Raw genomic sequence first — 22,457 nt, forward strand, 5'->3', positions numbered from 1 at the left:
TTGTAATCTTCATCCTTTGCCTGACGCATATTTTGATGCAGTTCAGCATAATTGAAGTTTAACCATATATTGACGTTGCCAATGCTCCCTAGGCACTTCCTGGTATCTTCATGCGTGAGTATTTTGAACACAGGTTGACCTTTTACTGGTGTCAGCTGCAGAAGATCTCCGAAAACAATGATGTGTTTCCCACCAAATAACACATCATATTCAGTTTTAAGTACTTCTTGCATTCTCAAATGCACAAAGGCAAGCATGACATTGGAAACCATGCTTACTTCGTCAATGATAAGTAGTTTCATTTTCCTCAAGACTCTTGAAACTTCACAGCAAGCATCTCCAGATAACTTGTTGTATTGTAATTTGTTGTCATGCTCCACCGGCAGCATCAGTAGACGATGCAAAGTAATACCTTTAATGTTATGTGCTGCCAGTCCAGTAGGAGCGGTGACAACACAAGACAGCGATGACTCAGTCCTTTCCTGCAGATAACAAGAGATTGCTTTAATGAGGAAACTTTTTCCAGTTCCCGCTTCTCCACTCACGTACAGTCGGACAGGCTTCAACGATGTACATGAGCACTTGTTCTTCTCATGACTTAATCCGTGCTCAATTTCCTTGGTAACTTCATCATATATTTTCCTCTGCTCAACGTTGAGTTGTTTTTCCAAGTCTTCTAAGTTAACTGAATCCTCCTGAGCATGTGCCATGGCTCTTTCTACTTCATTCATAGCAGTGGCAGCTTCATTTTCGATAATAGGTCCTCCAAGTGGATCTTGACTCAATGAAACAGAACTCTGACTGTCCTGAGAACTGTCTCTGGCAATCTCGGCTGCAATCGTTGCTTCCTGCTCAATTTCCAAAGTTAGCATTTCTTGATATTTAGAAAAAGCAGGACATTCTATGGACTCCTTGGCTGCATTGAAAGAGTCTTCGTAACAGAGGAAATCTCCAAGCAGTTCCTCTTCTGCACGCCAAGGCTTGAAAAGTTGCAAAAGTGCTAAATAAAAAAACTCCTTTTTTTCTGGACATTCACCACTCAATTTTCGATGGTTTACTAATTGGCATTTTCTTTGCTTGACCAGGCATCCCTCACTTCCAATTACAGCATACACTCCTTTCTCAATATCTTCTTTGATGTTCCTCTTGAATATATAATTTTGGGGAACCTCATATAGACAAACATTCTCAAGGTGACTGCTTCGATTTGGATAATATGTATCCAACATGTTGGTCTTCAAAATGTCGGTACTGTTTGGTTCCTTTTCTGCCAAATACTCAATTTCCCGGACAGGTTTTAGAACTCGATTTCGTGTTGCAGCAAGACCAAGACTCGCCCAAACGAGACTCCTGGATTTGGCATAGAGACTTGCTGAAGACAAACGATCAGAACATTCGTAAGCTCCGATTTCTCGATGCGACAACATCTTCAGACTGAAACTGTACAACTTCTTGCTGAGGCTCTTTTCATGGGAAATGTCCTCCCACATATCCTTTAGTTCGGTCTTTTCTTTTTTGGTGATGTAAGATGTCACATACCGAGCCACAGCCATACAGTTGTCAGCCACAAACTGTATATCCATGTTAGCATTCCACATGGACAAAATCACTGGGTTGTAGTCATTGATGTACTTGGACTCTTCGTTCCTTTTCAAATTGTATGTATTCTTGGGTGATTTCCTCGTCACATTATGTCGCAGCGAAGACATCAAACTGTTCACTCTTCCTTTAGAAATCACCGGTCGTGGAAAGTTGAAACGACATTTGGTGTAGAACTTGTCCTTGTTTCTGAATTTACGACGACAGTACTTTCCACAACGATGGCTTTGGAAACGTAGAACTTGTTCTCTTAGACTTTTTTTCTCCGTTGCGTTTGGAACAGCACACGTAGAATACTGTTCTATGAAATTCATCACTAAGTCATCCGGATCTGTTCCAAATTTAGGTGCATCCTTGATCCACAACAACATATGTATATGAGGGGCACCTCTTGCTTGGTACTCCTTTCTCCAGAAGAAATCCAACACCTCTCCAAGAGGTGGATTCTTTTTATTTGTGATGAAAGACATCATAGCTTCAAATCTATGATTGAAGTACCTGCATACATTCACTGGATCCAAAGAACACAGTTCTCCAGGTGTCTTGAATTCAATGTTTTCAATATTTCCATTTGCCTCTCGTAGAAATTCAAGTAAGTCTTCCCAGCCATACTCGGCACAGCTCAGAGTGAGGAACCATGTTGGAGTTCCTAAGTTCCGCAGCATACATTTTAAATCACCATGACGACGGTACCAGTACTCATTAGTACCACGCTGACACGCCATGAGATTAATTAAGTGAGAATCCAAAATACTGTCTTGGACATTGACTTTATGCATAAAGTCACTTGCCGAGATGTTTTGCATCTGTATACCACTTTTTAAAATGTGGTTCACTGCATATGACAGTCCTGACAGATCGCTTTCAAACAAGAGATGAAACAAATAGGGAATGCATTGCCGAAACCTAGGATCTTCTGCATACAATCGTAAAGTCCGGTATTCAGACGCAGGAATTTGATGAGGTCGCTCATCATATCTTCCTCCTTGACCTGTGGGAAATAGCTGTGGGAAACACCGAGCTTCCAAACTTTCCTCTCAAACACTAATGGGACTCCCTTTGGCTTGTTTCATTTGAAACAACTCAATAGCATTCCCCATGACTTCCTTGGAATGCAAAGGATGAACACTATAATGTTCATATATTTCTTCACTTTTAGAGGCCTCTACTTTCTCAATTTGGCCAGCACACAAATCGCTATCCTCTTCATCACTTACTTCCTCTTCTGCAACATATACATTCTTATAGTACTTATTATTTTTCTTCAAATACACTGTTGCCTTTTTGACTTTCCTAACATCCACTAAATCTTGCCATATTTTCTTATTCTTTGTCGGAACCCCATTAACCAAGATAACCAGAGGTTCCTCTTCCACTTTTTCTACTCCAATTGTGTTAATGTTTTTGTTCAAATCTAGAGGCAAATAAACAACTCTTCCCTTTAATCCTCTCTGTAAATCTGCTGGAGGCAACTTCCCTGTCTTTGGCTCCATTCTTACAATAGCCTGAAAGGGATGGATACTTTGAATCAAAATAGATTCATAAGTATTTAAATCCTTCAATTCTGAAGGAATCTCAACCAATTCCAGATTATTATGAACCGCCCTAGCAGGCATCTGGTTTTGGTTTAATTTGTTACAACAATAAGTACACACACGTTGGTCCACTCCCAAATCAAAACAATTTTCTACCATCAAGTATGTGGCAAAATCCTTCCATTCACTATTATTTTCCCTTTCACTTTTTGCATATAAATCCACTAACTTAGTCTGATTCTTATAATAAGTGCGTCGACAACATACACAAGTGAAATTAGGCCTCTCACTTGATTTCATCTGAAACGTGGCAATTTCCTTCTGAAAATAATCTGTACTGGAAACCTGTACATTATCTTCAACATTACCCTCTACTTCAAGGTCAATTTGAACATTCTCATCTTTACTACCAAAGTAACAAAACTCAATTTCTTCACAAATATTCTTCACATCTATTTCACAACCATGCAAAAGAGCAGCACATAATTGTTTAAGCATAATTGCTGGACTCTTAGCATAATACAACATTCTCACTAATTTTCTCACTTTATTATGATGCACTGCTAGCATCCTGAAATGATGAAAAACACTCTGGCATACTCTCCTGGAAAGACAAGCCAGTGAATGACCACGCAAGCCTGTCATTTGTCTCACTCTGCAAGGATCTAAATCTTGCAACAACTTCATTTTCTGCTTCAAACTTTTCTTATTAAATGTCCGTATAAAATCACAAAGCAAATTGATGGAAACCTGTCGCACACTGCAAATAGAACTACACTTCCAAATGTACACAGGACCCTTAGGACGTCTTCCTAAAACCTCATCACTTAGCGCCTCTTCTGTCTCTGTTGTCACAAGTTGTTCTTTTTCAACTGGACAACCATCCTTCACTTCATAAGCTCGACCACTGGTGTCAACTGCAAACACCAAATCATTATCCTGAAAATAACTCTCTTCATTAAAAAATGCCTCACAACTTGAACTATGCATCCATTCTCCGAAAAAAACTTCACAAAAGTTAGTACGATTTACTACTCTCTTCCATCTACTTTTTGTTTTGAAATCAGAAATTACCTTGCTTAGTTTCCTAATTCTATTGATTACCAAAATAAACAACTTTCGCTTAATTTCAAAAGCATGATCAATAATTTTCTCTACATTTTTCTTCTTCTTATAAAATGCCGCTTTCTGTTGGCCTTTCTTTTTAATATTTTTCAATAAATTAACTAATATCCTATTACGGAACATTCGATTTCGAATGTCCCTAAACTGTTGTTTCCTTCTACTATCATGCACAGAGTTATCTCTTCCTCTACCAGTAACATTTGTGATGGGTCTCTCCTTTCCATTTAAATTACTTTTCTTTTTGTGGACTGAAACATTTTTTTGAGCAAAACTTTTTTTACTACAAATATTTCTTAAGAATGATTTCGTACTCTTACCCGGACCTTTCTTGGTGTTTTGACAAGTATTTGGGGAAGAGGACTGCTGCAATAAAACATCATCCTGCTGTCTTTGACGTTTTCTAGCCTTTCTTATTCTACTTTTTGTAGGCATTTTCCAAACTATGAAAGAATCTCCAGTTGAATCTGTGGAAAAATATAATATAAAATGTTATTAACCACTATTACCAAACAGTAAATAAATAACAGTCATCTAAAACTTAATGCCCTACTAATTATTTAACATAGCAAATGTTTTCCACCAGCACTGCATCACAAAAATGACACTCAATGGTACAAAACAGGCATACAACAATCATAAATCACTCCCTAATATTTTAAATGATTAATTCAGGATGACGATAAGATGTAGCCTATCTAAAGATTTGTTTAGGCCCAGATCTTTAGACTGGGGTGAATGTGTGTCATTGATCCACATTCAGTCCATCACCTTTTTTGTTTATTTGAGGTGAGGCCAACACATGGTTGCAGATAAGATTTTCACTGTAAAAAACCAAGGTAAAAAAACATGTGAAGGCCTACCAATGAAGTAAATCATTAAATGAAAACCAATACATTTCTGGAAATATACACTGCTAAAGCTTCATAAGATGTTTTGGGTCATATTTATAAGGCATTTGAGTGTCTATTATGCTATTTTACGTTCTTCATGGTGCAAATTTATTGTAAATACGCTCCCACCTGCGGTTGGCAAATTTAGATTTTGATTATGGGAGTTACATAGGCATGTTAATAATTTCCCAAAAATGGTGTATGACCCCAAACAACCTTTGAAGCAAATGCTCTTAGCCATGTTATCCACCTCCCATTGGATAACATGGCTAAGAAGTGCTTGCAAATGGGAAAAAAAACGGCCGCAATGCATGAATATCGCAGAAAAGTCAGCGATATTCATGCATTTTCCAGCAAATGCTCTTAGCCATGTTATCCACTTCCTATTAAATAACATGGCTAAGAACTGCTCAGGGCCCCATGAGGAACGCTTTCCATTTAAAAAGGGAAAAATAACATCAAAGACACTAAAATGCCTTCTAAATATGAACCCAAACAACCTATGAAGCTCTAACAGTACATATCCTGAAATTTAATTGATTTCAAAATTCGTTTTTAAACACAGCATATAAATCAATTGTATACCTGCATTCATGAAGAAATGACTAAAAATGTCCTTGAGACACATGAAAGTGTTTTCTGGAATGCCCTAGCACCATTTTTGGGACACTATTAACATGGCTAGGTAACTCCCATAATCAAAATCTAAATTTGCCAAGCGCAAGTGGGAGCGTATTTACAAGACACTTGCCCCAAGAGGAACGCTTTCCATTTAAAAAGGTAAACATAACATCAAAGACACTAAAATGCCTTCTAAATATGACCCCAAACAACCTATGAAGCTCTAAAAGTACATATCAAGAAATGTAATTGTTTATCTCAAATGCGATTAAAAACGGCCGCAATGCATGAATATCGCTGAAAAGTCAACGATATTCATGCATTATCCAGCAAATGCTCTTAGCCATGTTATCCACCTCCCATTGGATAACATGGCTAAGAACTGCTCGCAAATGCGAAAAAAAACTGCCGCAATGCATGAATATCGCAGAAAAGTCAGCGATATTCATGCATTTTCCAGCAAATGCTCTTAGCCATGTTATCCACCTCCCATTGGATAACATGGCTAAGAACTGCTTGCAAATGCGAAAAAAAACGGCCGCAATGCATGAATATCGCAGAAAAGTCAGCGATATTCATGCATTTTCCAGCAAATGCTCTTAGCCATGTTATCCACTTCCTATTAAATAACATGGCTAAGAACTGCTCAGGGCCCCATGAGGAACGCTTTCCATTTAAAAAGGGAAAAATAACATCAAAGACACTAAAATGCCTTCTAAATATGACCCCAAACAACCTATGAAGCTCTAACAGTACATATCCAGAAATGTAATTGATTTCAAAATTCGTTTTTAAACACAGCATATAAATCAATTGTATACCTGCATTCATGAAGAAATGACTAAAAATGTCCTTGAGACACATGAAAGTGTTTTCTGGAATGTCCTAGCACCATTTTTGGGACACTATTAACATGGCTAGGTAACTCCCATAATCAAAATCTAAATTTGCCAAGCGCAAGTGGGAGCGTATTTACAAGACACTTGCCCCATGAGGAACGCTTTCCATTTAAAAAGGTAAACATAACATCAAAGACACTGAAATGCCTTCTAAATATGACCCCAAACAACCTATGAAGCTCTAACAGTACATATCAAGAAATGTAATTGTTTATCACAAATGCGATTAAAAACGGCCGCAATGCATGAATATCACTGAAAAGTCAACGATATTCATGCATTATCCAGCAAATGCTCTTAGCCATGTAATCCACCTCCCATTGGATAACATGGCTAAGAACTGCTCGCAAATGCGAAAAAAAACGGCCGCAATGCATGAATATCGCAGAAAAGTCAGCGATATTCATGCATTTTCCAGCAAATGCTCTTAGCCATGTTATCCACTTCCCATTAAATAACATGGCTAAGAACTGCTCAGGGCCCCATGAGGAACACTTTCCATTTTAAAAGGAAAACATAACATCAAAGACACTCAAATGCCTTATAAATATGGCTCAAAACAACCTATGAAGCTCTAGCAGTACATATCCAGAAATGTAATTGATTTCTTAAATCGTTTTTAAAAACAACATATCTGTTTCAGCTTACATAACAGACCATGGAATGGGCTCCATGTACCACAATAACTTGTGTTACTGCATGCCAGAATGCTACACCGAATATGCAATTACAATTTCTCAAAGAAACTAATTCTATTAGTATATCACTAGAGACAAAACCACATTTTAAAAACACAGCTTTCTTCATCATTTTCTCCTTAAATCATACTATTCTCTATCTAAATTAAATAAATCTTTTCTCACCTTAGCAAATATTTTTTGAGTTTTGAAAACAGTCTCAGAAATACACCAAATTGTCTTCAGCAGAAGAAAAAGGATGCACTCCAAAGGCTGCAGCTATTGAAAGCACAGAAATACAGATATTCATTTCACATATCTCTCATATTAGCCAATCATACCTCTTCCCTCACTTTTTTCAAATCAAAACCCTTCCCCCCTCTGCCCTCTCTGCCTTGTTTCCATAGCAACCACCTCCTGGAAGACCTCTCATGTTTGCAAATTCACACAACAATGTTTCAATTGAACTCTGAACTCTCAGTGCACCTGCGTATCCAGAGCAATCTTTCATTAAATGTTTCTTCCTTGACCATTCAAATTACATGTTTCAAAGAACACATCCATGCACCCTAACTTTCTGTTTTCAGAAATGGAAATGCACCAATCACTGCTAATGAATCATTAGCATTGGAAATCCACAGTTTTTTTTCTTTAGAAACTCCTACTGTTTCAACTGCCCTTTCATTACCACACTTCATCTGACTGCAGAACAACCTTCTCCCACCATGTTTAAGGTCTGGATTGTTGGACATAGTTACATCCACTGGGCTCAAAGGTATGCTGAGAACAGAAATTTACCTAACCTCAATTTACAAGATGTGGAAATTAAGTGGTTGGGCCAAAGAGGATTAAAATGTCACCAATTGATACCATTGGTGAAAACCTTTATGCATTTGCCAAAACCTGACCTGTTAATAGTGCACTGTGGAGGTAATGATTTGGGCACTTTGACAGGGGTAGGTCTGGAAATGCTTTTGAAGGACACCTTTGAGCAATTAATGGCACTTTATCCTCAAACTGCCTTGGTATATTCCAATATATGCCAAAGACAGAAATGGAGGTGGTCCAACCAATTTTGTCCACAAATTGAGAAAGCGAGGAAGCATGTAAACAAATCTGTTTCAGCTTACATGAGAGACCATGGAATGGGCTCTCTGTACAACAATAACTTGCGTTACTACATGCAAGATATCTACAGAGGAGATGGAGTTCACTTCTCAGATGAGGGCAACAGAATTTTCATTCTGAATTTAAGACTGTGCATTGGTACCTACTTATAAGTACCTAAATGTACCATAAACCCAAAAGCTCTTCTCAGAGCTACCCTACATCTGATCACTGACAATTATTATTTTTCTCTAACTTTTTTTACTAATTTTCCACAAAATTCGCTCCCCGGAGCGCTACCCGGTTCGCTAACCGAAAGCTAACCTCGCGGATTTTTTAAAAAAATGTTTTTTTTCCGCACATATAAGCCTCCTCAGCCACGCTCAGAAAACCTAGGGGGTCAAGATAAGTCTACCATGACCCCTTCTACCCATTCTAAACATTATTTGCCCTCCATCGTGTATCTTAATGCGACCGAAACACAAAATGGTGGACTCCCGTGACGCTTAAGGTTCGCTAACCGGGCCGCTTTCCGGAAAGCGGTCCTAAAAAAAGGTGGGAAAGTAATTTACAGAAAAACGACTAGAGACACTCTCACCAAATATAGATTAGCTCATACTACATAACAATCCCTTTCATTTTCACAAATTTGATTGAAATTCCATTTAGCCATTAAGCCTGTAGACCTCTCTAAGTACCGTGAGGTAAATTACTTCACAAAACACATCTGAAGTGTTGGAATTGACAACCAATGAAAATGTTACTTTCATTTTCAATTTTTTTTTCCTGACATTTGATTGGTTATGTACCTGAATATATATAAAGGAAGAGAAGGAAACACAGCCATTTTGACTACTACTTCCTGAACTACATTTCAAGAGCCTTTTCACCTCCCTGAAAATTAAATTGATAATTTGTAAGTGGCACTTTAAATTAATTTGTAAAAACGTTTTTGATAATTATTTACTGTCCCCCTGCTATAGTTATAGATACTCCTCTGTTATATTTATTGATTGACTTACACTTCTCTGCTATAATTATGAATTAACTTACTTTAAGTTCACTGTTAAAAAAACAGAACTACCTGTCTGAACTTAAACCCAACAGTGCCCTAACTCTTCTAATTTAATTATTTTTTTATGCAATTTACAGCAAAAAAATGGAAGGGGAGCAAGAAAAAAGTAATGTTTCCTTCGAGATTACATCCGAAGACATTGTAAATGAAGAAAATGTGGATGAAGATTTTATGGATCAATCTTTTGACGAACAATTTATTCAAACCTTACAAGAGACAGAAACATCCATGTTCGACGAGATACCAGATGATATAATGCTGGAAGTTTTAATGAACTATGAAAATAATAAATAATTTTTTTTTAAATCAAAATAAATAAATAAATAAAAAAACGAACAAAAACAACAAATAATTAACATACAGTATTACAAAAGTCTATCATTCTTTTATCCTTAAAGTTCGCTGCCCAGAACGCTTTCCGGTTCGCGAACTTGGCGCTTACCACGCAAAAAAAAAATTTTTTTTTTTGGACCCTCCTAGGCCCTTTTAAAACCTCCACATAAAACCTAGGGGGTCAACGAGGATCTACTATGCCCCCTTATGGTAATTTCCCCCTTTGTTTTGGCCTCCTCTTGTCTCTCGATCCTACCGAGAGACAAGATGGCGGCCGCTCCGGACTGTTTAGAATGTTGACAGACACCGAAGAGCCAATCAGCTTCGCATCGCAAAGTTCCGATACGCGAAAGGTTCGCTAACCGGATCGCTGCCCGGAGCGCTGTTACAGATATATATCTTGATTTAAACGTTAATTTCTCAAAATCCACTGAAGCACATATATTGAGACCTAGCAAAGGCACATCGGGCTAACAGTCCCTACAATTTTGCAAAGTTTCGTGCAAATCCATTCAGCCGTTCTGGCTAAAAGTGAGTCCAACCGCCCTATGGAAATTAACATGGAAAAAACGCGTTTTGGGACCCCCCTTTTTTCTCGGCCCCCCCTCCACAAAACCCCCCCAAATTTTCAAGTGCTGCACAGAAACAAAATGTGCCATTTTCCTGAAAATTTCAGCCAATTCCGTCCACAAACGCCAAAGTTATTAGGCATAGAATTTTCAGAAATCCCATAGGGAAAAAATCCTAACTATATATACCTACTGGCGACCGCCAGTAGGTAATATATGTATATATATATATATATATATATATTCACTGAAAAAACCATAGGTTTCACACCAGTTATAGTTAGGAATTAGCATTTAAAAAACCTATTAAATTCACTGACAAAACCAGTTATAGTTAGCTGGAAATTTTACTGATATAAAACCAATGAAATTCCACGTTATAGTTAGTTGGACTCACTATAACTTGCGCGTGCAATGCACTGCTGATGACGTCACATATTACATCACTCATGACATGGTCAGTGACATCACTCATGACATCACTGATGACACCATCCAGTGAATATGTGTCTTTCTGAAAAATAAATATTAGTGAGTAATGTTTAAATATTTAAATATATATATTATTGTTTCACTTTGTGTATAAGTGGCTACATGTGTTGGTAAGTAGCTACATGCGTATGTATATGGGTTATTAGATGTTTCTCTTAGTATCAGTATGAGTGTCTATATGGTTTGGTGGGGGTATTACTTAGCACATAGATGCATGAGTGACTGACTCGCTGTTTGTATGTGTTTTGAAGACAGCATATGTGCAGGACTGTATGGATGGATGAGTGTGTATATGTGTTTGTTAGTGAGTGAATGACTGTCTCACTAGTGTCTTTATCAGTAACTACATATGTTTTAATCTAGTATATGTGAATATTGATGTATATAAGTGAGTATATGTGAGAGTAAGAGATTGTAAGAGTTCCTGTTTAAATAAGTATGTGTTTCTATAAGTGATTGTTTAAGAGAATAAATATGTGTAATTTTCAATACAAGTAAGGTGGAAGTGTGTGTATAACTCTATATTCAAATAAATGGATGTTCAATAGTTTATTTGCACGTGTAAGTATGTGTGTGAGTAACTTTTGGATGACTGTCGGTGTGTAACAGGATGTATAGGTGTATCACTTCATATGATGAGTGAGTATATGTATGAGTGACTATATAGAACTGTTGGTGAATGACTGGATGTGCATATAGATGGTGGAATTACTGAATTGCTTGTTGTAACTGATATGGGTATCTCCATTTTTTTTTAAATTTCAGTTTCTATTTTTGAATATGTGTTTCAAGGGTTACATTACAGTGAAAGGAGGTCTGTCACTATGTCACAAGGATGGTGTCATCAGTGATGTCATGAGTGATGTCACTGACCATGTCATGAGTGATGTAATATGTGACGTCATCAGCAGTGCATTGCACGCGCAAGTTATAGTGAGTCCAACTAACTATAACGTGGAATTTCATTGGTTTTATATCAGTAAAATTTCCAGCTAACTATAACTGGTTTTGTCAGTGAATTTAATAGGTTTTTTAAATGCTAATTCCTAACTATAACTGGTGTGAAACCTATGGTTTTTTCAGTGAATTTCAAAGGTTTTTTAAATGCTAATTCCTAACTATAACTGGTGTGAAACCTGTGGTTTTTTCAGTGAATTTCAAAGGTTTTTTTAATGCTAATTCCTAACTATATAAGACCTGAAAGCCCACCAGGAATCTCCAGTATGCGCCAGGGGACTGCATTGCAGAGAGGTGTAATGAAGCCACAACCCTTTTTACACCTCTCTGCAACGCAGCCCCCGTGCATGTTTGAAGAGGGGAAACTAATTCCCCTTGCATACTGGGGGCCCCTGGGGGCCAATTAGCCCACCTGGAACCTCCAGTATGCGCCTGGGGCTGCATTGCAGAGGTGTAATGAGACTATGCCCCTTGTTACACCTCTCTGCAACGCAGCCCACTGCCGCGTTTGCAGAGGGGGAACTAATTCCCCTTGCATACTGGGGGTCCCTGGGGTCAACTAGTCCACCAGGAGCCTCCAGTATGCGCGAGGGAGCTGCATTGCAGAGAAGTGTAATGAGGCCACACCCTTGTTACACCTCTCTGCAATGCAGGCCACTGGCGCCTTTGCAGAGGGGGGACTAATTCCCCTTGCATACTGGGGGTCCCTGGATCATATCTGCCCAAACACCGATATTCCGAACGATTGTAAATGACTTTTCTTGAGAAACATTTGGATTTGGATTATCATGTCCTATACTTTGGAATTTTTGAAAGACTGACTTTGAGGATGCTATAAATTACTCAAGTCTGCCCGAATTGTGTGGGTAAAATTGATACCTAGTCACTTTTAATAAGAATATACTTATGTCTCGTCTAACATTTGGAAGAAATATCTAGTTATATGACAACGGGATACCGACATAACTTGAAGGAAATAAGAACGCCCTGAAGAAGTTCTGTTGTACAGAACGAAACGTTTCAGCTGGCTGTGGTACATAAACTTAAGGAAAATAAAAGCATTTGAATATACACCAAGATTCAGCGCTTCAATAAGTACTCTAAGTGATATGATTTGATTGGACTCATTGTGAAAGTGGTGCTGTGCCAAACTTTGGAATATTCTCCACTACTCTCTACTACTTACTCTCTCCCACTCTCTACTACTCACTCTCTACTGCTCTCTACTACTCACTCTACTACTTACTCTCTACTACTCTCTACTACTCAGTCTCTACTACTCACTCTCTACTACTCTCTACTACTCACTCTACTATTCACTCTACTACTCTCTACTACTCACTCTGCTACTCTCTCTACTGCTCTCTACTACTCTCTACTACTCACTCTCTACTCTCTATTACTCACTCTCTACTCTCTACCTCTCTACCTCTCTACCTCTACACCTCTACCTCTCTACCTCTCTCTACACGCACACATATAGACATATATGCATATATATATGTGCATATGCATTTATATATATGTATGTGTATATATAAAAAAAACAACTAAACATTTTTTTTTCTAATCAGCTACTTTTAAAACTGTCATTCTTTTTCCCCATGGTACACTCCCCGGTACGCTTACCGGTGCGCGTACCGGGCGCTCACCCCGTGGGGCCCTTTTATGGCCCCCACATCAAACCTAGGGGGTCAAGGGGGGTCTACTCTGCCCCCTTATGGTCATTTCCCCCTTTGTTTTGGCCACCTCTTGTGTCTCGATCCTACCGAGACACAAGATGGCGGCCGCTCCGGACTGTTTAGAATGTTTACAGACACCCCAGAGCCAATCAGCTTTCTCCGCGCAAGTCGCGTGACGCGCCCGGTGCGCGTACCGGTGCGCTTACCGGAGCGCTGCTATAGATATATATATTTTTTTGAACCTTAATTACTCAAAATCCACTGGAGCACATATCTTGAGACATAGCAAAGGCACATCGGGCTACCAGTCCCTACAATTTTGCCAAGTTTGGTGGAAATCCATTCAGCCGTTCGGGCTAAAAGTGAAATCGACCGCCCTATGGAAATTAACATGGGGAAAACGCGTTTTGGGACCCCCCTTTTATCTCGGCCCCCGCTTGACGAATCCCCCCCAAACTTTCAGGGAAGGACCGGAACGCCGCGAGGCCATTTTGAGGAAATTTTCAGGCAGATTCGTCAACCGGCGCCAAAGTTATTCCAAATAGAATTGTCAGATTTAACATTGAAAAAAATCCTAACTATAACTACCTACTGGCGACCGCCAGTAGGTAATATATATATATATATATATATATATATATATATATATATATATATATATATATATATATATATATATATATATATATATATATATTCAATGAAAAAACCATTGGTTTTAGGCCATATATAGTTAGGGATTTGCATTTAGAAAACCTTATTTTACTCGCATAAAACCATTGAAATTCCATATATAGTTATAAGCGCTAACTATATATCGCGCACCCGCAATCCACTGCTGATGATGTCACATATTACATCATTCATGACATGGTTAGTGACATCACTGATGACATCTCAAATGACATATGACGCGTTAGCGCACCCGGATGTGCTCCGGTGCGCAAGGCGCAGCTTCCCGGAAACGATCCAGAGCGCGCCGCGCAGCGCGTAACGTAAGCATAACAGGTCATGTGACTTGTTAATAAAACTTTTCATTGGTTCATTTTACTTTTCTTTTCCTAATTATGTAAGACTAGGTCATGTGACCTAAAAATAACACTTTTCATTGGATTAAAACATTTTTTTTCCCCAAACGATGAAAGCCCCACCTTGTTTCTGGATGTTTCAGACTGAAGCTGGCGTCACCATGAGAGCACCACCATCTCGTAGCTCCGTCGTGGCCATTCCGCAAGCAATCATGGCAGCCGCTCCCCACCGGAAGCCTGCGGGAGTCGAGGGCCCCCAAGACTTTTGTACAATCTTCAAGGCTGAGGGGACGCTTTCGAGAATGGAACCCAAGCCCTGGCAGACAAGCGTCCGAGTTCCAAGGTGTCCCAGGGCCATTTTACTGGACCAGGCCCAAATCCGAAGAGCCGGCCGCCATTTTAAGAGTCCTGTGGAAGCCGCCTACCGCTGCACCGCAAGAGTGGGAGCAACTCAACTACATGGTGAGCGAGACGCTGTAGCCGTAAGAGCGGGCGGTAAACAGCTGAATGGCGGATGAGGCACAGTGTAGCAAAAGCGGGCGGAATGGCGACTGAAACGATAAAGGGGCGCCCCACTACAGCAGACAAGCCTCCGCCATGTGCTTCAAAACTGCATATGTATCTCGTGATATCAAGGTTGGGCAACCAGTACAGAACAAGCAGTTACGAGTCCCATTTACACCGGCGCCATTTTGGGCGCGGCCGGGCAGGTCCAGGATCTACTGAAACATAAAAAATGAGGCTGACGTCTCTGAAGCAGTTCACGAACAGCAGGACATAGCAAATAAACATGAACTCTCTAAAGCTGTTAACTCACTGCAGAACAAAACAAGTGAACCTGAAACCTCTGGAATAATTGTCGCTCAGAAGAACAACACACAAAACTCTGTAGTGTCTGTGGAAAGTAAAACAGAAGGGCACTGTAGTTTCAGACACACTTAACACTAATGACTTAACAAAGATATCGTCTGTCTATGAAGCAGCTGTCACAAGGAAATCCCTAACGCATCAGCATTCTCGGAAGAGGTTGACACAGATAACATCTTAAGGAACAAAGAAAGACCTGTTCACTCTTGACACCCCAGGTGCTGTGTATATTGCACTATAGTGCTGCATCGACAAAACGGGCAACCCTATTGATGTGGATTTTTCATTATTGATTATTGTAAAGAAATGGCGACTCCCCCCTTTAGCAGATTAGCTAAATGTTTGCGTAATTTAGGCATAAAAGTTATATTATTGTTGTTGTTGTTGTTATCGTTATAGTTCTGGTTAATTTCAAAAAATGGTTAAATATATTTACAGTTTTTGTTGCGTTCGTTATATTTAAATATTAATAAAGTTTTAAAATGTAACTGTCTTGGAGTACTATATTTTTTTTAAAAATCGGGTGAATGGGGCCTTGAATCGGGTTATTGTCATGTGTGGGCTTTGCAAGTGTACTGCTACAAGATCGGACATTTCAAACTCAAATGCACGTTCATTTTCTTACCTTTCCGAAACATGGAGCGCAATAGCAGGCAGAGAAAGGGTGATGCACGTGTTGAACACTGCCTGGCCTGCAAATTGCTGCCAGTGCCCCCCCCGCCCCGAGTACTTCACAAATCTTTAAAAGACCATGCGCTTGTTCAATGGGAAGTGGATAACATGGCTAAGAGCATTTGCTGACTAATGCATGAATATCGCTGACTTTTCAGCGATATTCATGCATTGCGGCCGTTTTTTATCGCATTTGCGATAAACCTTGCTAATAGCAAGGTTTATGTGCGATAAAATTCGCCGAAGTGCGGCGATAATTATTGTCTCTAAACAAGTTAGAGACAAAAATTACCGCTAGTTGTTGGAAATATGCCCCCGGGTTTTTCCTTGCAGGAATCGGGAAACGAAAGACTAGCACTGAAATCAGTAGTCTCACACCTGAATCGGGAGGGTTGGCATGTCTGGATACTCTACAGCTGGAGCCATACACTACATCCGCAGGGCTAGGTGATAGCCTAGGTCCGGCCTGGACAATCGGACACAGAGGAAGAGAAGTGTCAGAGGGTGCGGTAGTGAATAGGGTGAAAGGGAGGTGTCGAACGGGCACAGGGTGTGATTCTCAGAGAAGAGCAGCGCAGATGGGGGAAGTATATGGCCCATGCATGAGAGAGAGAGCGGGGGTGACCATTGCGTGGGGGAGATGCGTGCGAGGGTGGGGAGCCATGCTGAGAATCGACGGCGTGCAGAGAGTGGCCCTGGTCAAGGCATCTAAAATGGCTGCCGTGCACAACAAAATTGTGGCATTGGACAAAAACGCAAGATGGCGCAGACAATGTTTATCAATAAGGATTCATTTATAACAAAATATTTACTCGCAGTGACAAAATGGTGTTCAACACTTCCTGATTTCCATCGAATCGAACGTTAACAAACGTCACGCAGCAAAAAAAAAATAAAAAAAAAAAAAGCTCACGCACAGAGCGGTTTTTAGCCATGTTATCCAATGGAAGGTGGATAACATGGCTAAGAGCATTTGCTGGATAATGCATGAATATCGCTGACTTTTCAGCGATATTCATGCATTGTGGCCGATGTGCGGCGATAATTTTTGTCTCTAAACAATTAAAACGAAGCACAAAATGGCGAATTCCCGTTTCGCTACCAGTTTGCGGCCCAGTTCGCGGCCCGTGAAGCGCTTCTACCGTGAAAAATAATATTTTTTTTATTTTCCCCACGGGACCCTTTAATAACCCCAACAACATTCCTAGGGGGTCAAGAGGGGTATACCTTGCCCCCTTTCAATAAATTCCCCCTTCGTTTTTCACCTCTTCTTCTCTCTCGATCCTACCGAGAGATAAGATGGCGGCCGCTCCGGACTATTTAGAATGTTGACAGACACCGGAGAGCGAATCAGCTTTCTGTTATCCAATGGAAGGTGGATAACATGGCTAAGAGCATTTGCTGGATAATGCATGAATATCGCTGACTTTTCAACGATATTCATGCATTGTGGCCGATGTGCGGCGATAATTTTTGTCTCTAAACAATTAAAACGAAGCACAAAATGGCGAATTCCCGTTTCGCTACCAGTTTGCGGCCCAGTTCGCGGCCCGGGAAACGCTTCTACCGTGAAAAATCATTTTTTTTTATTTTCCCCACGGGACCCTTTAATAACCCCAACAACAATCCTAGGGGGTCAAGAGGGGTATACCTTGCACCCTTTCAATAAATTCCCCCTTCGTTTTTCACCTCTTCTCTCTCGATCCTACCGAGAGATAAGATGGCGGCCGCTCCGGACTGTTTAGAATGTTGACAGACACCGGAGAGCCAATCAGCTTTCTGCGCGCAAAGTTCCGTTTCGCGAAAAGTAAGCGGACCGGATCGCTGCCCAGAGCGCTGTTACAGATATATATCTTGGTTTGAACGTTAATTTCTCAAAAACTACTGGAGCACATATATTGAGACCTAGCAAAGGCACATCGGGCTAACAGTCCCTACAATTTTGCCAAGTTTCGTGCAAATCCATTCAGCCGTTCGAGCTAAAAGTGAGTCCAACCGCCCTATGGAAAAATGAATGGAAAAAACGCGTTTTGGGACCCCCCTTTTTTCTCAGCCCCCCCTTGACGAAACTCCACCACATTTTCAGGGGCTGCTCAGAAACAAAATGTGCCATTTTCCTGAAAATTTCAGCCGATTCCGTCCTCAAACGCCAAAGTTATTAGGCATAGAATTTTCAGAAATCCCATAGGGAATTAATCCTAACTATATATACCTACTGGCGAGACGCCAGTAGGTAATATATATATGTATATATATATATATTCAATGAAAAAACCATTGGTTTTAGGCCATATATAGTTAGGGATTTGCATTTACAAAACCTTATTTTACTCGCATAAAACCATTGAAATTCCATATATAGTTATAAGCGCTAACTATATATCGCGCACCCGCAATCCACTGCTGATGATGTCACATATTACATCATTCATGACATGGTTAGTGACATCACTGATGACATCACTGATGACATCTCAAATGACATCACTGATTACAACATCCAGTGACTGTATGTTTCTGTAAAGTTAAAATATGTTTTACATATTGAAGAATGAGTGGATATATAAGTGTCTGGATGAAGGATTTACTAAGTGCATGACTGACTGATTGAGTGAGTGATTAAATGTGTCTCACTGAGTGCATGGGTTAGTGACTAAACTGTTTTAATTTGTGCATCATTATATCTGTTGTTCTACAAACTGCTGCATATGTTGATCAGTAGCTATATGGGTAACTGTATGGGTTATTGATTGGTTGTCCAAGTATTTGTATGGGAAACTGAGTGTGTGTGTATGGGTGGCTGGAAGGTGTGTGACTCTGTACATAGATGTGTGAGTAGTTGATTCACTATATGTATAGATTCAAAAGTGCATGTGCAAACAGCTGTATGGGCGGTTGACTGTGCATGAGTGTATTAGTGAGTGAATGGATATCTCAGTGCTACATGTCAAATTAAGTACATATGTAAAACACAGTACATGTGAGAGTTGACATCTATAAATAACTGTGCATAAGAGCCAGTGAATGTGTGAGTGGCTGTATGGATCATTGTGAACATGTATCAGAGATTGTATAAGAGAGTAAAGTAAATATGTGTTAGTATATGTTTGAATAAGTAAGGTGTGTATAACTGTATAGTTGAGAAAATGGAGGTGTGATTGATTTTTGGCATAACTGACTAGGTGTGTGAGTAACTCCATGGATGAGTGACAGTCTGTGACTGTCTGTTTACACTGATTGTATCTAAGGTTATATTAGAGTCTGAAGAGGTTCATGGTATTATCACATGAATGATATCATCAGTGATGTTATCAGTCATGTCAAATGAGATGTTTTCAGTGATGTCATCAGTGATGTCATTTGAGATGTCATCAGTGATGTCATCAGTGATGTCACTAACCATGTCATGAATGATGTAATATGTGACATCATCAGCAGTGGATTGCGGGTGCGCGGTATATAGTTAGCGCTTATAACTATATATGGAATTTCAATAGTTTTATGCGAGTAAAATAAGGTTTTGTAAATGCAAATCCCTAACTATATATGGCCTAAAACCAATGGTTTTTTCATTGAATTTTCAAGGTTTTGTAAATGCAAATTCCTAACTATATATCCACTATAACCTATGGTTTTTTCTGTGAATTTCATTGGTTTTTTAATAGCAAATATGAAAAGCTTTAAAATGTCAAGTACGTGATAGATAAAAACATTTTCGTATTTATGCACGCTGATGTGCTTTGAACGCTGCCCCCCTCCCCTCTTTTCTCTTAGTAGTACTCTCTCTTTGCAGATAGTGAAGAGTAGTTAACGCAGGCCTTTACCCCCGTTGTAATCCGTCCTGCCTGCTTGTCTCTCCATTTGATTGATTATTATCCAAGCATTTACTGTTTTACAATTGATTCTCTTTGGTTCATTCTCTATTTACAAACAAGCACAAAGTCGCAATACTCTGTTTAGTCTTTGCAGATCGTGAAAAATCGTGTAAAAAAATAAAAGTAATCGAGCAAAATCAGTAGGCCACTAATTGGATCTCTTTTTGACCTCGCTAAAATAGAAATATTATAAACAACCCTTCATGAGAAATACGAAAATAGTGAGATGAACTGAGCTCCACACCATGAGGGCTGCAAGACAGCTCGGCTCCGTCACCCACCCCGCCCAAAATAACGACAAACCCTATGCAAATATTAAAAATATAGACAACACACCAGCAAAGAAACAGGGTAAAACATTTTATTAAATAACTATTTACATAACGTTGGTTTATAAGATGATGTCAGTAGTGGACCGATGTGTAAATAGGTCGGAAGCAGCACAAGGCGCCAAGATCCGGATGGAAAGTCCTGGATGTTGGGTGCCATAGTTCAGAGTTCTGAGTTTGAGCCTTTTTCAATGCCTGTGCTTTGTTGTTTCCCCTCCATCAAAAACAAAAAAATATATAAAACTGTGCAAAAATACAAAAAAATCAAAAAATGTTTACAAAAGCAGTGCTTGTAAGACTGTCTGAAGCTTATTTCCACCTACTGCAGCTTCACTATTCTCAAAGTAAGTGAGGGTCGTTTGTGGACCTGACTGCATTTGAAAACAATGTTATATGGTACCTCCCTAAACCGCTTGACGGAGGCCCCCGAGGGGCGGTGTGATGGCACGGACTCGGAGAAGATGCTTGGCTCCGACCCCCTCCCCAAGTCTTATAGCACTGGTGTAGCCTGAGATCGCCCCCGACATAGGCGGCCGGCTCCCGGGGTCCGGCGGAACTTTTTGCCTTTTGATGACTCTTCTATTCTGGACTTTGTCCCACAATCCGTTTGACCTGAAGACACGCTGTAGTGGGGCGCCCCTTTACCGTTTTAGTCGCCATTCCGCCCGCTTTTGCTACACTGTGCCTCTTCCGCCATTCAGCTGTTTACCGCCCGCTCTTGCGACTACAGCGTCTCGCTCACCATGTAGTTAAGTTGTTCCCGCTCTTGCGGTGCAGCGATAGGCGGCTGCCACAGGACTCTCAAAATGGCGGCCGGCTCTTCGGTTTTGGGCCTGGTCCACTAAAATGGCCCTGGGACACCTTGGAACTCGGACGCTTCCCTGATAGGGCTTGGGTCCCATTCTCGAAAGCGTCCCCTCAGCCGTGAAGATTCTACAAAAGTCTTGGGGGCCCCCGACTCCCGCAGGCTTCTGGTGGGGAGCGGCTGCCATGTCTGCTCGTGGAATGGCCACGACAGAGCTACGAGATGGTAGTGCTCTCATGCTGACGCCAGCTTTAGTCTGAAACATCCAGAAACACTGTAGACTACCAATTCGATCAGTTCCGGTAGCGCCCCAACATGACCCGGAAGAGAAGAACTTGCCCTCCCCTCTTTGACTGATGGTTCTTGTTGCCTGTCCCCTCTGTTGTCATTTAACAGAACTTTTTGGACTGCTGAAAGGGGTTGTGTTCCGAACGCTGGTTGGTGGAGACATTTTGACTATATTCTTGACCTACGTTGTCGCGTAATGCGTTATATGACACGCCGCGTTAGCGCACCCGGAAGTGATCCGGGGCGCGGCGCGCAGCGCGTAACGTAAGCATAACAGGTCATGTGACTTGTTAATAAAACTTTTCATTGGTTCATTTTACTTTTGTTATTTTAATGATGAAAACCTTGGTCATATGACCTAAAAATTACGCTTTTTATTGTTTTCGAACATTATTTTTTTTAAAACATATATGTTATAATATTCCAGGCTAATGTACTTTCCCGGAAAATTTACAACTGTCCTGCAAGTAAAATATATTCCTTTTTCGAGAAAAAGGGCGTTTCTTCGTTCCATGACGGAGCCGTTGAGTAAAAGAGACTCGGCCTGCTGTCTTAGTCGCCGATACGCCTGATTATCAGATTCTTATCGATCACTTTATGTTGCAGGAGTGGAAAACACAACTGCCCTTGACCATTTATCTTTACTACGTTCCTACATATTATACCTTTTATCCGTCATGTAATTGGACTGCTTTATTTCACTTGCCTTTTACTGATTCGAAAACAGTGACTAAAAGTAAAAACTTTACCAATGTAAATACTACTACCGTGTTTTGTTTTAAAAACCTTTATTGTGAAAATGTCAGTATACAAATACGGGCCTATAACCACCTGGGCCGGCCACGGAGCAAACTGAAATCGTATATGATGAGGAGACATTTACACTGTAGAGGAACGTAACGAGCGGGCCATTAGGTTGCAAGAACTAAGGTGTCTAACAGTTGCGGAATCGGTGGACGTACATTTTGTAATTAAAATAAGACAGGGCCACTTACAATAAAATTTTCTAGATATACATTTGCGGGCAAGGAG

This window comes from Lissotriton vulgaris, chromosome 10, assembly GCF_964263255.1.
Source record: "Lissotriton vulgaris chromosome 10, aLisVul1.2, whole genome shotgun sequence".
NCBI lineage: Eukaryota > Metazoa > Chordata > Amphibia > Caudata > Salamandridae > Lissotriton > Lissotriton vulgaris.